The sequence below is a fragment of the Zootoca vivipara genome, chromosome 10 (genome assembly GCF_965207765.1).
Source record: "Zootoca vivipara chromosome 10, rZooViv2.hap1.1, whole genome shotgun sequence".
Lineage (NCBI taxonomy): Eukaryota > Metazoa > Chordata > Lepidosauria > Squamata > Lacertidae > Zootoca > Zootoca vivipara.
In genome coordinates, this window is record NC_142593.1 from 18,018,286 (window position 1) to 18,036,107 (window position 17,822).

Sequence of the window (17,822 nt, forward strand, 5' to 3'; positions counted from 1 at the left end):
GCTGCCTTCAGATGTCTTCTAAATGTCAGATACCAAGACATCCCCTGAAAATAAGCCATAGTGGGTTTTTTTTTGAGGGAAAATAAATATAAGACGGTGTCTTATTTTCGGAGAAACACGGTACAGTGGTACCTCTACTTACGAATAACTCTACTTACGAATATTTCTACTTACGAACGGAGCTCCGTCTGCCATCTTGGATGTGGTTTAGATAGGATTTTTTCTACTTATGAATTTTTAGATAGGGTTGCTTCGACTTATGAATTTTTTTTCTCCCAATGCATTCCTATGGGATTTGACTTACAATTTTTTTGACCTACGAATGTGCATTCAGAACGCATTAAATTCGTAAGTAGAGATACCACTGTAGTTGTTTTTCTCTTTGACATCTGATGGGAGGGCATTCCACAGGGCGGGCGCCACTACCGAGAAGGCCCTCTGCCTGGTTCCCTGCAACTTGGCTTCTCGCAGCAAGGGAACCACCAGAAGGCCCTCGGTACTGGACCTCAGTGTCCGGGCAGAATGATGGGGGTGGAGACACTTCTTCAGGTATACCAGGCCAAGGCCATTTAGGGCTCTAAAGGTCAGCACCAACACTTTGAATTGTGGTCAGAAACGTACTGGGAGCCAATGTACCGGTAGGTATTTCAAGACCAGTGTTATGTGGTCTTGGTGGCTGCTCTCAGTCACCATTCTAGCTGCTGCATTCTGAATTAGTTATAGTTTCTGGGCCACCTTCAAAGGTAGCCTCACGTAGAGTTCAAGGTGGCAGACATAGTTCTCCTCCTCCTTATTTAATTCCCACAACAACTCTGTGAGGTAGGTTAAGCTAAGGCCGCCCAGTGAACTTCATTGCTGGATTTGAACCCTGGTCTCCCATGTCCTAATCTGACCCTCTAATCACTACACCACACATTCATGAAAGCATCCATGGATTTTGGGGGAAATTTGGACTGCAGTCCTACGCACAGCTATCAAGATTAAGCTTGATGGACTATAAAGAACCTTGATCTTGAGCAAACACACTAATGCTTGCACAGTAGGAGACATAAGGTTAAAGGAATAGTTTGTACTCTATTGACTTTTTCTGACTTTGTCTAAGGAAGCGAATTATTCTTGTGGTATGTTATTTGGTTGGTTAAAATTCCTTTCAGTGTTTCTAGCACTGCACAGGCTTGCCCACTATATTTAGCCCCAGGCTAGTCTGGAAGCATATAATTTTAAATTAGCATAGCCATGCATGTACCAAGACGGTAGGCATTTTTGAGATTTTTGCCTATGCACCCGTAGAAGCATTCAACATTGGGAGCATACATTGAGGAAGGGAGCAGTGGGCGGGAGACGAAGCCTTTTTTCTCTTTGGGGTGAAGGAACGCAATCTTTCCTTCCGCCATTCGACACAGTTTATTCATGGTTTCACTCCGTTGTGCCCAGAGGGCTACTTACATGGCTGTGGGCTTTCTCGGTTTTTGTTGATAATCACTCGGCCACCAGCACTGTTGCTGTAGATAAAATTGTGCTCAAATAAACGCTCATGCTGTTTTATGGATGAATGCGTTTTGGATAAAATTTGAAGACCCCTCCCATGATGTGCCTCCAGACTACATCGAGTCTGAACCAGAGCAGATCTTTCCTTTTGATTCTTCGCTTGACCCAGCTATTTCCTGCCGTTTCGCTGTACTTGCTTAATTTTAAGCACAGTGGCGGGGTTCTTGTGCGTGTGCCTTGCTGAGGAGAGGCGTAACAGCTTTCTCTCCTCTTCGCTAGCATTCCAAAGCAACAGCAACAGCTGCTCCCACCCTTTCAAGAATGCAAAGTACTTATGGCCTAGCATGCTGCAGAGTGCGCTGTCATATCAATGAAATCCTGCCACCTCCATAAAAAATGCCATACTGGGAATTTTTGTGTGTGGAATTAGGCCTACCAGCTGGCTCCTTAAAATGCTGGGTTGGGGGAGTGGGCCAGCCAGCCACCCCTTGAGAGTCAGACAAAGCCATCTGGCTGCTTGCTAATGGCGAAGCGAATCTTTTGGGCTTCTTCATTAAGAAGGGAATGTATTGGGTGGACCTCTGGGACAAAGTAGTGGTTACTTTGTTTTGTTTTTATGTCTCCTGTTATAGGCTCATATAATAATAAAATAAGATTAAAAGTGAAGATTTCCTGCCCACATGGCTTCCTTTAGCTGTCTCTGCTGACACAGGACATTGTTCGGGTTCCACAGCCGGCTGAATATAGATTGATAAGGCGTGTTATTCATAGCAGATTTAAATCTGTCTGGTGTGACTGAAATCTGCTTTTGAATATGTATTACAAGATCTGTGTCTTCTTTGTTTTGGTCTTCTTTATGTCTAGGTTTTGGTTCCCTAGTCATGTTGTACAGCTTTATTGAAACAGCCTGTTTCCATCTGCATTCTGCACAGTAATTATTACTGGGGAGCTTTTGCTGATTTGGGTGTAATGCTTGGCAAAACGAAATTAACTATTTAAAGAACGAAATAGGCCACCCCCTGCGCCTGAAACGCTAACCAATGTGGAAAGAAGCCTTAACGGTGCTATGTGTACCTTGCAACTGCCAACTACAAGGCTCTAAAAATCAGTTGGGGGCCGGGACCAGGTTAAATCAGCCCTGGATTATCCTGAATTGTATTTGGACTGTTCCAAAGTGCTGGGTTGAGGAGGGATTTAGGGGAGTGTGACCAGTTCAACCACATTGGCCACTTTGCTGAGATGGCGCCACAACAATGGCTTAGAATGGAAGGCCAGAAGTGGGGGTGCACACTGAATTTTGGCATCACAAAGGGATTCACTGAAATGTGAAAGCCCAAGGCCTGCCACTGGCATGTACACTCCTAGTTAATATAGCAGGCATGTTCAACTCCGATAACTTTATTCTCAAGTTCATGAAAGGTTTAGTGCCCATGCCACCCAACATTCTTAAAAGGAATGGGAATGCAGATGGTAGCATGAATTATGTCTTAGTTGCGCCTTCATCATGGGACACGGGTGGCGCTGTAGGTTAAACCACAGAGCCTAGGGCTTGCCGATCAGAAGGTCGGCAGTTCGAATCCCCGCGACAGGGTGAGCTCCCATTGCTCGGTCCCTGTTCCTGCCAACCTAGCAGTTCGAAAGCACATCAAAGTGCAAGTAGGTAAATAGGTACTGCTCCAGCAGGAAGGTAAATGGTGTTTCCGTGCGCTGCTCTGGTTCGCCAGAAGTGGCTTTGTCATGCTGGCCACATGACCTGGAAGCTGTATGCCGGCTCCCTCGGCCAGTTACGCGAGATGAGCGCCGCAACCCCAGAGTCATCCGCGACTGGACCTAATGATCAGGGGTCCTTTTACCTTTTCCTTACGCCTTCATCATATTTGGTCTCTCTATGGCATTATGAAAATTCAGAAATATTAAATTAATTGGAGAGGACGAACTGGCTGTCATCTTAAATGCCATAAATATTTGTTTTAAAGTGTGTCAAGAGGAAAAAAAACATTTAAAAAATAAACAGGACTTAATGAGGTACCAATTAAATACAAATTAAAGTATATTTTCTCATGTAGCTTCACAAGGACTCAGTTTCAAATTGCTCATATATTTGAGCAAGTGGAAATAACTCCATTGCCTTCATAAATATGTTTTTTGTAACATGTCCCTCTCAACTTGAGCGGAGTCAGTTTCTCCATCCCATCTGCAGTTGGAATGAGAACATGTGATAAATGGCACTGAGTCGTCACCCCTCATGACATGTAAACTGTTTGCTAATTGGGAGGGTATGCTTACTTGATACGTGGTTGAAGTTATACTACAGACAATATGCTCTGAAACTCCAGGTGACCCCACTCATTGGTTTTATGTAGTTAAAATTGAACCCTGCAGAACCTCACACTGAAGGCGCCATGTGGCCAAACAACACTCCCTCTGAAACAGCTCCACCCTCTGAAAATGATCATCTAAATAGGATTAGAACCACTGTAAAGCAGTGTCACCCACCCCCAACTCAGACAGCAGCTCCAGAAGAACATCATGGTTGATGGTATCAAAGGCCCATGCGGGATCAAGGAACATTAGCATGGTCACACTCTCCCCCTGTCTCTCCCGAAACAGAGATAATCATACAGTGTGACCAATGCTGTTTCCATACCAAAACCAGGCCCAAACCCCAAGTGAAATGAATGTAGAAATGCAATTTCATCCAGGAGAGCATGGAACTGGCCCACAACCACCTGCTCACTATAATAATATGCTAAGTGCACACAGCCTAAATTTACAGTTGTTGCATATAGTGAGTGCCAAGTTCTTTCATCCCTCCCCTGCTTGGTACATTCTAGATCTGGCTTGCATTTTTGAAATTGGAGCATCCCTTGTCTTCCTTGTTTACAAAACTATTTTTGCATGCTTGTTATAAACATGTTAGCTCCTGTGTGCCTCTGTAGTAGTCTTATCTACTGCAGAAATACACCGAAATTAGCCTCCCTCCCTCCCTTCCTCCCTCCCTCAAAACTAAAAATAAAAATCTGTTTTCATCTTATTGAGCATCTTTTTGTCCACGTCTTCCTGAATTTCATAACGTGTCTATCTTGTCATGATTTAAAAACCCAGTGTTGTTTTCTTCAGCTTTGATCAAGACACGCTCATTCAGACCATGACAGCTCTAATTACAACCAGAGAGATGGCAAGAAGGCCGCCTTTCCCTTGCCTACTACACTTAGCATCTGAGTGTGTATCATTGATCTTGATTTTCCAATATTCTGTAATCCTTTGTCTGGATTAAGACAGCTAATGAAGCATTGCGGGAGAAAGTTTCAGCTAAATTCCGTCTATTATTTTCTGGTTTGCAAACCAGAACTTGGAATATGTGCATGACACATAATGAACACTAGCATCAAATATTCCAACTCAGTCATTCCTATGCAACGGAGAAATTCATGCAATATTCCAAAATAGCAATATTGGTTTCAGATTTGCAGGGCATGGCTTGGGCAAGATCCTTTTGTCCTCCTCGCTTTGAGTGGGTTTAACTCTTTGTCACTGCCACCAGTGCCCATCCACTTGCCATCTCCATCTGGACCAAGTGTGCATCACTGCTTAGTAGGAGGCAGCAAGGCAAATGGAGGCTCCTTCTCCTTTTCAGAAGCCGAATGTGCTCAATTTGAGTGTTATGCTTCCAATTGGAGTGCCACACTCCCGTTCTGAGTGTTACGCTACGCTGAGGTCTGTCTGTTTTTGCTATTATTTTGCTTTTTTGTGACTTTTTCGTTTTTGTGGCTCTGTGGAACCCAGTTCAGCTACTGACTTATTGATTGTGTGACTGCAGTACATTGTTTATTGCTTTCATTTTATGGATCAATGGTCTCATTAGATTGTAAAGTTCATGTTAAATTTCTGTTTTAGGGTTGTTGTTTTTTAAAAGTCTGGAATGGATTAATTCATTTAGCATTACTTTGTATGGGAAAGCTCACCTTGGTTTTGGAACGCTTTGGTTTTGAAAAGGACTTTCGGAACAGATTAAGTTTGAGAACCAAGGTACCACTGTAATGAGTTAGATGGACTAATGGTCTGACTTGGCATAAGGAAGTTTCCTAAGTTCAACCTAAATTTTTGACACAAATAAATATAACACTGGAGGGATCAATTTAATTATTATGCCACGTGGATTTTGTTTAAAAAAAGTGATTGAACAAAGTACAGTACAGCAATTCCATAGAAAATGGATGGCGAGGAAACAAGTCTTGTTTTCCCCCAAATATTGCATAGCAACCGTCAGAACAGATATGATGGCATGCTATTTTATTGCTGTTTCCCTACATTGTAATGAGGGGATTTAATTACAAATGTACCACATAACTTTGTTGCTATTCATACAAAAAAGCTAACCCCTAGTGAAATGCATGTGCTTTTGCAAAATGTTATTGCCTGGGGTGCTTGCAATATATTTTAGAAATTATTATTAATAATATTGGAATTGTTCATATACTAGCCCTGAAATCTGCCATATGCAGACATAACAGGAAATTGAAAATACAAAGGATTACATTCGTATCATCGGAGGCTTTGCTATAAAAACATTTGTTCTTAACTCCAAGCAAACAAAAGTACTGTGACAGAATTCATTGTGCTCCTAAGGACAATCTTCCCATTTAAAATACACACTGTTATTCTCGCTTCTGTTTCTTCATCTGAGGAATTTGACTGCATTTGGGAACAGAAGCAAACATTCAGTTGAAGCTCCAGTGTCTAAACCTTATCTGTGTTCAGCTAATTAGCTAGCCTACTCATAATTTTAGTTTCTCAGATTTTGTGAGGGAAGAGAAAGGCAAATAATTAAGCAGTATATAAATGTTTTATGTAAATAAATGAGACATGTGCCAGGCCACATTTTCTCTGATCTGTAGGACTTGAATTTCCACTACGTCCTGGACATGAGGTTTATCTGGGAGGCATTCAACTCTGGTCAAAGGAGAGAATCACAAAGAAATAAGTAAGGAAATAGACCCTGGCAGAACAGCAAATGGTGGCACACCCAAAAGTCAAAGTGCATAATATTCCAGACTTAAATTTCAGGACACCCTAAATCTGCTGCCTGGAGTGGCCACCTCACTCTGCATAACGGTAGGGCCCTCCCTGCAAATATTCTTTGTCCCTTAAAAAACTTCCCAATCAGGTTTGGTTACTGGGGTGAACCATTAGGGGATTCCACTTAGGTCTACCACTGTCTGAGAGAGCTCAGAAGTGTCATTTCCCAGTCTTTTGGACACCTCAGAGCATTACTTGAATCCTGAAATGAGCAAACTTGCAAGCAATCTTATGTATGTCTCCGCAGAATTAAGCCCCAATGCACTATGGAGCTGCTCCCAGGAAAGTGTGCATAGGAGTGCAGTCTTAAGGAAGTTCAAGGAGGTTTCATGTCTCCAACAGACCCCCGTACGCCACATAACTATGTCTTCTGTCTTCTCTGGAGACTTGAGGACTCCCTGCTGATCAAGGTGGGATGGGGTCATAGCTGCCAAGTCTCCCGTTTTTCGCGGGAAACCCCCGGATTTTAATCCGTTTCCTGCTGGTCTCCCGAATTGGAAAAAATCCTGGAAATCCCCTGGATTTCCTACCTGCCAGGGAGGCTCCATTTTGGGTGCTGGCGCCGCCCGATTTCCGGTGCCCAGACATGGGTAGCGCAGCACCGGAAATCGCTTCTATGCATGTCCTGAAGTTGCGTAGAAGCGACTTCCGCTGCCGCGCCACTGCTGATCCCGCATTTTTCAGCGGGAGACTTAGCAGGTATGGATGGGGTACAGTGGGCTTCTGGGGGGGAAATTGCCCCAGATCGGGCTTGGATCCTTAGGTCAGTTAATTTAAAGGAAATTCACAGTAGTAAAATTTCTTGGCATTTCCTCGGTCCTCATTCTCTATTGCTCAGGAGGGGGCCCTGGTCTTCTACAGGGTTTCTTTTTTTTTTGGTGGTCATAGGTGGCTGCAGGGCAGAAGAGAGGGCCTCAAAGTTTTCTGTGAATGAATAAACAAGACAAAATATGTATTCAGTATTCTGTACACATGCAAATCCTACATGTGAACAGGGTGTAAGGGTGCAACTTCATACCAAAATCAGTTAAAACGATTTTATTAAAAGATAAAAATCTTGATGCAAAAGATAATGCATGATTAATAAACGGGATAATGGAGCAATCATGGATGAGATTAATGTAACAGATAAAGTTGATAAAGTGCAAGAGTTACATGAAGATCTGACAAATGATTAAATTTAATAAACTGTCAGGCAGAAAGATGGAACGCAGCATAGCAAACTGTTATTTTAGCGGGTGGCCAATCCATAAAATCGCTACAGCATCTCCTGGGGACTAGTATTGTGCCAAACCCTTTGATGTCTTCAACTTTTTCCTCCCCTGTAAAAGAGATTTCCACCTTTCTGTTTCATTCATAGGGCATTCCTTTATAATTTTGTCGGATATTGCCTTTGAGCTTACCTCGGCCACATCCACACTACACATTTAAAGTGCTACGATATCACTTTAAACAGCCATGGCTTCTGCGGGAAATAGCGAGAGCTGCAATTTGTTAAGCATGCTGGGCAAGGTTCACCTGTCCTGTTTTGCCTCATGAGGAGAAACAGAAAGGAGCCACTGCTACCATGCCAACTCTCCCCCAAAAGCCTTGCTTACTGGCATTGTGCGGTGACAGCAGTTTCCTACAAGATCTCATAGACCTCTTATCTGAGATCTTGGGAGAGTTCCCTGCAAGCTGCCACCCTGGTTGAGTGGGACACCTTTAAGCAGGCATCCCCAAACTTCGGCCCTCCAGATGTTTTGGACTACAAACCCCATCATCCATGACCACTGGTCCTGTTAGCTAGGGATCATGGGAGTTGTAGGCCAAAACATCTGGAGGGCCACAGTTTGGGGATGCCTGCCTTTAAGGGTACTGCCCCAAAAGACTCCACCTCCCAAGGTGGCTGCCTCAGTCCACCTCATGAGCAGTCCGGCCTTGGTGCTAAAAAGTGTTTTTAAGTAAAGGTAAAGGGAGCTCTGACCATTAGGTCCAGTCGCGGACGACTCTGGCGTTGCGGCGCTCATCTCGCTCTATGGGGGGGGGGGTTAACAATCAACACAGGGACCTCTGGGAATTGTAACTTGGGAGAGGAATAATATTCAGCACCCTTAACAAACCGCAGCACACGGAATTCTTTGGGCGGAAGCCATGATTGTTTAAAGTGGTATTGTAATGCTTTAAATGTGTGAAGGTGGTCCTTACCTCTGCAAGGTGGTCAAGCATAGTGGTGTGTTTTTCTATCCGTTCAACATTTCTCCAATATTCCTCAGCTTCCCTGGCAGAATATGCCTTCTGATTTGAAAAAAAATAAAAGCTCAATAAGAGCTACCCCTAGGCTTCAATCAAGGTACGGGGAATATGGAGAGGCTATCAACTGAGGGTTTGAGACAGGTGTGCTCACTGGATGTGGTTTTAAAGAAGTCCTTCCTTCTATATCCCAACACATACACACCGTAACCCAACGTGCATGAACTCCTTTAAGAGTAAAAAGACTTGATTTTTTAAAGTAAAAATAAAATAAAGCAGCAGCTGTATTCGATTTCCCAGGGGACCCAGCTCAGGAAACAAGAGGGCCCTTGGAAGGTTATGGAATGAAGACCACCAGAGAGGTGATTTGTAGAATAAGAACAACAACAACAGCAACAATAGTAGTAGTAGTAGTAATAATAATAAATTGAATTTATATACCACCCTATACCCAGGAGTCTCAGGGCGGTTCACAGAATAAAATCAATAAAACCACAAAATACCCAATAAAAATAAAAACAGCAACCCAATACCCACCACCACCACCCCACAAAAAGCACATTTTAAAAGGCATAGGATGTAAATCAGATCAACCAAAGGCCTGGTTAAAAAGGAACGTTTTTGTCTGACACCTGAAGAAAGGAAAGGACACTCAGAAAACCTCTTGGCCACCTCAAAACTGAGACAGGTGCAACAAAACCCCTTCATAAGCATCTTTATTTAGATAATTTTAGAATATCCATCTCAGTTGATGGATAATTGTAGGGGGAAATGCAGATTTTTTTATTTTTTAAAAGCAAAGCCCTACTTGGGTCTGAATTCAAAGCCGAAGAAAGAACCTTTTTATTTGTTGTTTTTGATTCTGAGTCTCATGGGAGTGGGTTTGACATATCACGAACCACTTTAGTTGTGGATCTGCTCACTGTTTCTGTAAGTTAATTGATGTGCTTCCAACATGCAATAAAATAGATGTTGCCATCGTTGTACAGTACTTGACATTATACATGTGGGCCCACATCTCTCCCCCCCCCGCTATTTGTAAGTTGGGGAAATCATGTATGAATAATTCTCAAAGACAATAACTTGGATGAGTAGTTGTTATTTTCCCTTAGACAGTGGCTGTGCTTATTCAGGCAAGGATCCAAGACCCCAGCCTCATCTTGCAGGGACTGTCTATCGTTGTCGAGGAATTTCCTGGTTCTATGGCAAGCCTGGAGAAAGGCAGCTTTTAATATTTGTATTCATTTAGGAACAATGGCCTATGTATTCTAACTTTTGCTTCAGGGTAATTGGAACAATTCCCATAGCTAGTACTGTATTAAGGGGGATACTATATGAATTGTTTTGAGTTTCCAGACATGCTTTATTTCCAAGTTGTTTTCCTTTCCTTTTTTTCATTCTCAAGTGTTTTTCAATGCTATATATGATACATTCCAAAATCTATTACAGTATAGGTTTCCTAAGCAGGTGAGAATGATTGACCCCCCCCCACTTCAGCTAGACCTGGGGACACCCCCTTTAGTTAAGGTTTCTATCTTATTTTCCAACCAGTGACATATTTGCTCATGTGTTAGATTTTGCGTTTCTCGTTTGAACAACATGCTCTCCGTGACTGTAGTTAATGCTTGATGTGTCATGCTTAATGACATCACTGGGGCCCACCCCTGTGACATCACCGGGGGGAGGTCGATCCTAGGTCTCAGGTTTGGGTTCTGAAACCTCAGGATCTGGGATGCTTCTGACCTGGGGATCCTAAATAGGGGACAACTCTCAGCAATCTGAATAAACTAGAATTCCCGGAATTCTTTGGGGGAAGCCATGACTGTTTACAGTGATATCATAGTGCTTTAAATGTATGGGATGAATGTGACCAGAGATTAACTGAAATCAGTGGGCCTACTCTAAATATATCTTAACCTGAATTCAACCCCATGAATGGCAGATTTTGTCAAGGCTAGACATGGGTGGTGCTGTGGTCTAAACCACTGAGACTCTTGGACTTGTCAATTGGAAGGTCGGTGGTTCGAATCCCCGCAACAGAGTGAGCTCCCGTTGCTCTGTCCCAGTTCCTGCCAACCTAGCAGTTTGAAAGCACACCAGTGCAAGTAGATAAATAGGTACCACTGTGCTGGGAAGGTGTTTCCTTGCACTCTGTCATCCATCATGGTGTTTCGTTGCGCTAGAAGCGGTTTAGTCATGCTGGCCACATGACCTGGAAAGCTGTCTGTGGACAAACGCTGGTTCCCTCTGCCTGAAAGCGAGATGAGCACCGCAACCCCAGAGTCACCTTTAACAGGGGTCCTTTACCTTTCCCCCCCCTTTACCTTTACTTTTAAGTCAAGCCAGACCTGACTGAGTACTAGTACAGGTGGCGAACATTTTAGGTGTGTCCAATAGATGTGCAATCATTAACATGCGGGTACACTTTTGGATCCAGAAGAGGGCAGAAAGGGGGCAGGGCAGAGCATAGTAGGGTGGGGCACACTTTTGGGTGCTCTGTTGGGTGGGGTTGGGGGCCGGGAATGGAACCCCCATGCAAAAGGGTCACTGCCTGTAATTTACAAAGCATTTCGTAGATGCAATTCTCTCTAGGTTAGTTTGTGACTGCGTGGCAATTTGTGCTCATGCATAAGATTTGGGGCATTTTGCATTTAGCAGATTTTGATCTTTTCCCATGTGGGTCTCAGTTCTCCTCCTGTAATCTGTAGTATCTGTTTACGCTAACTGCAAGGTACCTTCACCCCCAATTCAGGAATAAGGGAATGATGCATTTCGATATGAAATTCATCACAACTGGTGAGCGAAAAGAATTGACTGGTGGTTTTCATAAGTAATTCAAGTGAAAATATATTTGTTTCACAAGATTTATATACTGCTAGATTGTAATAAAACCTTGAAGAAGTTTACAAAAAAGAATAAAACTACCAGCAAAAACCAGTTAAAAACAATATTTTAAAACATCCAAAAACAATTAAAATAAACAATAAACTAAAAATCAGATTTAAACACGTGTCAGAATTCTACACTTCTGGATAGCAGTGCTTAAACAAAAATGTTTTTGGCAGAGTCCAAAAGCAGTAGAGTGAAGGCGATGCCTCAATAAGCAGTGAGTTCCAAAGTTTGGCTACTGCCACCCTAAAAGGTCGATTTTTGGTGGTACCTGTAACGGTGCCAGATTGACAGACTGAAATGGTTGAGTGGGAATATATGGGGCAGAGCGAAGCCTCCCTCCACCTCCAAGTTAAACGTTTTAATTAAATTTGAATGCCACTCTGTATATAAAATGCTAGAACACATTATTTTTGGAGAAGTGAAAGGCAAACTATTAGCTGAAACTTTGCTGAAGGAGTTATGATACTCTAGGGAGAAATAACTTTTGCTAAGAAATATTTTTAGTAGAATTGCTTCGGAGTTTGGCATGGTGTTTATTTTAAATAGAACTTCAGAAGCACAGAGGAGCTTCATAAAGGGTCATTCTCTATATAACCACCTTATATAATAAATTCACAACTCTGACTACTTTTCCCTCCTTTATTTCCCCTATTTATGGTAGGCCGGGGGTGGGGGGGGGAGGGAGAGACAATCTGCAGTTTGTGAACTGCTTCTTGTGTTAAGTTCATACACATGCTTTCTTGATCCGCATATGTCTCCAGAAATGATGCTATGCTGACAGTATGGGAGCACTACCAGCAAATGCTCATTGCCAAACAGAAACAGGATGGTGGAAGCTACTCATATTGCTAAGGAACTATTTCCCCTGCTTTCCCCCCTTGCTTGGGGGGGGGGAAGAGGCGGCACCTTCTCGGTTTGTCTGTCCTTGCTTCATCGTCTTGTAGCCATCACTTAATTTGGCAAACATTGGATAGCCGAAGCTTTATTTCGTTTAAGTATTATGAATAGCAAGCACTACAGGTCCCTATGGAATAATATCATTTTATTGTGGACAATTTTTTCCCAGTTGCTTTACAACAGTTTCAACATCGTGAAATGCAAGTAGAAAAAAAACAGAATTGAGTGAAGTTGATTTATTTAGTAACACAGCAGGGTATAATTGCTTTTCTGAAGTTAAATCCCACAGAGATGTGTTTTTAAAACACACACACACACACACACACACACACACACACAAAATTCCTGCACCCGATTACTCTGGTAGCTGTTTCTTTAATTAGAAATAAATTATGTTCTTGCAAAAAGTGGATCACTTACAGTTTTTAAAGACTTCACCGGTGCTATAATGCATCATGAATTTCTTCCCTGTCCCCCAGCTGCTTGAATTTGAGGGAAATTAAGACCTGTATTCCCAGGGTCAAACATGGAAAATCTGTGATTGGATTTGTCTTTATAGTGGTTGCAGCCGGGATAGGAATGGGTGGTTTGAAATTTGAGGGGAACAGAGATGCTGGGTGACATTTTTCCTGCCTAAGTTGTCTTCTGAAGTCACTAGGAGTCCCACTGTAGACAAAGATAGGAATCTGCTTAGGGAGGGGAGAAGCGGTATTTCAACCAGGAAAATGATGCATGCGTCAGGAAGTGCTGCAGCAACCTGTTCCAGCAGCTGCTTTCAAGTAAAACCAAAATCTTCTTGCAGATTTGATCATGGATCCCCTGTTGTCAAATGTAGTTTGGGCCTTTTAACAGGTAGCAGTTTATTTCTCTCTTTGTACCCCCCAAACCACTTTTTTTTGGACAGGTTACGTAAGGATTTAGCAATTGCTGTTGCTGCCAGTATGTCCAATAGGCCTCAAGTCACAATTCAGAATTAGCGTGCCATGTTGTTTGATGTGATAACAAAGCTAAAATATGAGAGAAATTGTGGTGGTGCGTTATAGGTCTGTGGTGAGGAATAGGAATGTGGTGTGTGGAGGAGTCAAAGGATCTGTTCAGACTTATAAAAGCAGCTCATAATTCGATATTTCAGAGGTGGGTGACCAAATGTAGCCGGAGTGCCAACGCTAAGGGGCCCAGACCCAGAGGGGTGTGTGTGTGTGTAGTCCTGGGCTCAATTTTGTGAGGGAGCGCAAACAGGCACCCCCATAACAGGTCCTTCATCAGAGCCTGGCTCCACGTGAGAAGGAGCTGTGCCTAGGCTGCAGCTTCCCTGCCCATCTCCTTCCTTGGACTGTGGCGCAGGGGAGGACGCCCTCCATGCACCCCTCCCTTGGGGCCGCACACCACCCCTTGGGGGGCATGCCCACCCCGGTCAGAGTGAGTATATGCTCTGCTGCTGCCCAGGTCCCTTCATTCAGTCCCACCCCAAAAATATTGGGGGTGCCCCCAAAATTGATAGACAATAAATAATAATAAATGAATAAACAAATACGGAACACGCACAATGGCTCCACATCTGAGGGGGAGAGAGAGAGAGTAAGATAAAGAAAGTATTAACGTGCGAAATGGGAAGTTTTCCGAGTTCTGCTTTTGGAACCGGCCACATTCTGTGCACAGTCCTTGAGCCGTGGTAGTGTCTCTTACATTCCTGGATGGAGAGATGTGGGTTTGTAGGAACCTCTGAATTTTGCATGGCTTGAGTGTAGCCTACGGTACATATGTAAAAGTGACACCTACTGCTCTGCATATTTTTTTGCCTCTGGCCACACCAGGCAACTGGTGTATTTTAACATTGCACTTAGCTTGAAATATTCATGAAATACAGTAAATAAAATACACACCCAGGACACTGAATACCAGTTTGACTTTCTTGAAATGTCTGTCATGATTTGGATGGTTTTAAAAATATTGTTTTCCAGTGCAGTGTCCTTTCCGTATCTGCTTAGAATGAAGTCCCAATGAGTATAAAGCACTTTACTCCCAGGTAAGCAGCTGTAGGATTGCAGCCTAAATTCCTAATATGGGGCACTTGGAAATATTATCTGTAGCTCAGACATAGTTTTCTTTAACTAAGAGCAGGAAAAATGGATTATATTTTTGAAATAGATGTATGCTAAGGTTCTTAAAAGCTGTTCTAGTGGGAAAGAGAAAAAATATAGGTATTTGCATTCTTCAAGACTTTTTTTTAGCATTTTTTATTTTATTTCCCTATTAGCAAGCAGACTTTGACAAATGCTAATCTTGGCAGGCTTTACAGAGCTGCCTTGTAAATGAAGATTTAACTCATGTTCTGCAGGTACTATTAAAATTACAGAGGTTCAAAAAAGACTCACTGTCAAGGCATTAATTCCCATGGTGCTATTAAAATCTGCAAAAACACCAGTTGAGAAGAATGATTGATTAACTGTGTCATGGAATAAAGGTCATATGACAAACAATATTTTTCAGACAATAACGGCCTGCGCTTTTGGAAGATTTACTGTTGTAAACACTTGTTAGCTGTAAACTAACCCATGAAAGTAAGAAGTATAATGCATATCTACTACTCGGAATGAATGAAGTCTTTGGCTACGATCCGAAGGTCTATAAGGATCTGAAGTTATGGAGCTCCTCTGCTGCCAACATATGCTTCCTTCGTGCTTCTCCACAGAGTGGTTGGAGCACACTTAGTAACTCCCAGTTGCAACCACAGTTTTCTTTGTGAAGTTCAGATCAAGTGTCAAAAACCAGCATGTGGAATCACCATGTATACAATTAGCCCAGCTTGTGGAAATGTGCTTACCTGAGTGATCCACTATTCAATAGGCCTCGTTCTTGGGTATCCTGGGCATAGGATTGCAGCCTAAAAGTCTGAACTGGCTAACTTAAATGATTCAAGCAAAAAAGGCCTAGAAAGCAATAGGTCATGCTGGAAACTCGATATTTCAGCATGAATCAATTAATCACTTGTGAATGATTAACAATAAAATGATTTATTTTTATCTTCCTAGATATCACCTGCATTATTATTATTATTATTATTATTAGAATTTATATACTGCCCTATAACCGGAGGTCTCAGGGCAGTTCACAGAACAAAAAATATAAAACCACAAAATATATAATCAAAATAAAAACAGCAACCCAATAACCCCCGATAAATCCCAGTTTCTTAAATCTGTGTTCTGTGAAACAGCAAAATATAACGGTATTATTTCCATTTCTGACAACCATGAAACTACACCCTTAAAAATAATAATTAACCAGTATTGCCTGTACAGGTAAGCAGCTAAAAACCAATTTATTTCTTTTGATTCCTTAGAATAAAACAATGTTTCTCCTTTCCTCCATTACCATTTCTTTGATGAATTTCAAAGGATCTCCTACACTTCAAAAATGTTTTTTTAAAAAAAATAAATAAAAGAAATTGTATTCCTAAGTGGTGGATAATTTTTCAGCTTAGCTAGATGAAAGTTGCATGCAAAGAATATAATGCAGCCAAAGTTAAGCACTTTTAAGAACTATTGACCTCAGGGGGAAAGTTCAGAATGTGATTAAGTCAAATTCAGTTGGACTTTAATGTGCTTAACTTTGGCTAGATCATGCCCAAAATATAATTGCATTGTACAAGGATATTGGCAGAGCAATCCCTCTCCTAAGAGCATAGCTGCCAAGTCTCCCGCTGAAAAATGTGGGATCAGCAGTGGCGCGGCACCGGAAGTCGCTTCTACTCATGTCCGGACATGCGTAGAAGCAACTTCCGATGCCGCTCTGCCCATGTATGGGCACCCATGCCAGGACCCAAAATGGAGCCTCCCTGGCAGGTAGGAAATCCGAGGATTTACGGGATTTTTTCAAATCCGGGCTGCCAGCGGGAAACGGTTTTAAATACGGGGGTTTCCCATGAAAAACGGGAGACTTGGCAGCTATGCCTAAGAGGGCAGGAGAGAACAAGAGGTGGGCAAGCCACCAGTCCAGAACTTTGCTGGATGTACAGCAGCTGAGCAGAAGGGAAGGAAGAGGAGTGGAATTTGACCTTCCGCTTCCTTTCCAGTCTGATCCAGTCTACATTTCCCCTCCCGTTGTGGTGGGAAGATAGATATACTAGCTCCATATTGTGTATATTTCCCCCGTGTCAAGGGCATGTCAGGGAATTGGGAAGGCTGTGACTCTTTCCAGTTCAATACTTTCCCCAGTTCACCTCCCAGCATGCCCCATATCTGTTCCCAGCCTGTACCAACATTGGACCTTTGGTGGTTGTAAGCCAAGAGGCACAGGGTTTTCCACAGTGGCCAAGGAAGAGCCATATGAGGTTGGAGTTTACCCTCAAATGTCTATGTTCGCTGCAGATCTTCTCTGGCTCAACCCAGATAACAAAACCTGTATCTACCTGGCTTGCGCTAATAGGTGGTGGGGCACATGTGCCTTTCTTGGCTAAAAGTGTGTGTTAGATGGCAGTGCTACCTCGTGCTGCTCCTCTAATGCCAGGCACAGAGGAGACTTACTGGTATTTGTAGACCACAGGGGCCTTCTTTGACACCCCCAGGATACCTTCCCAATTTCAGGCCCCCTGCGGTAGTTTGGCTTGTTGTAGCTCAAGATGCCACCTTCTCTGGAGAAGGCCCACACACGATGCCGCACAACGTCCTGACGTCACACTCATGATGCCGTGTGACATCCAGGCGTCACACAGGGGGCTGTCTGAATATTGAGGGGGCCTGACACCTTCCTAAAAAAAGATTGGGGGAGCCACAGTGCCTTGGCCCCCCAAGAGCCGCGCCCTTGGTTGTAGCCAATAGAATAGGCTGTGGTGTGTAGTCGGTTGTGGGGTGTGTGGGGTGCCCACAACAGTTTATGTGGGTTGCGTGCTCACTTCGGCAGCACATATACTAAAACTGGAACGATACAGAGAAGATTAGCATAGCCCCTGCGCAAGGATGACACGCAAATTCGTGAAGCGTTCCATTATTTTATTTTATTTTAAAAAAACAGTTTATGTGGGTTGCAAATAGCCCATGAGGTGAAATTATTGGTGACCCTTGCTGTGGACTTTAGCAAATGCAATTTCATAGGAATATCGTTGACAATTGTATTAGTACTCAGTGGAAAATATACACGTTTCTCTTCAGTCTTTACCACCGCCATCCATTTAGTACATAGTCTATTTCCAAGAGCTGATTCCTGGTAATAGAATTCTTCCTTCAAAAGGTAAG

At 42.9% G+C, this 17,822-nt stretch overlaps 1 non-coding gene across 1 annotated transcript; it reads left to right on the forward strand.

Moving 5' to 3' along the window:
- The first annotated feature begins 17,474 nt into the window (after window positions 1-17,474).
- Window positions 17,475-17,581, forward strand: LOC118077049 (U6 spliceosomal RNA). The gene has a single exon (XR_004691603.1). It is a non-coding gene; the product is annotated as a U6 spliceosomal RNA (small nuclear RNA).
- The last annotated feature ends 241 nt before the right edge of the window (window positions 17,582-17,822 follow it).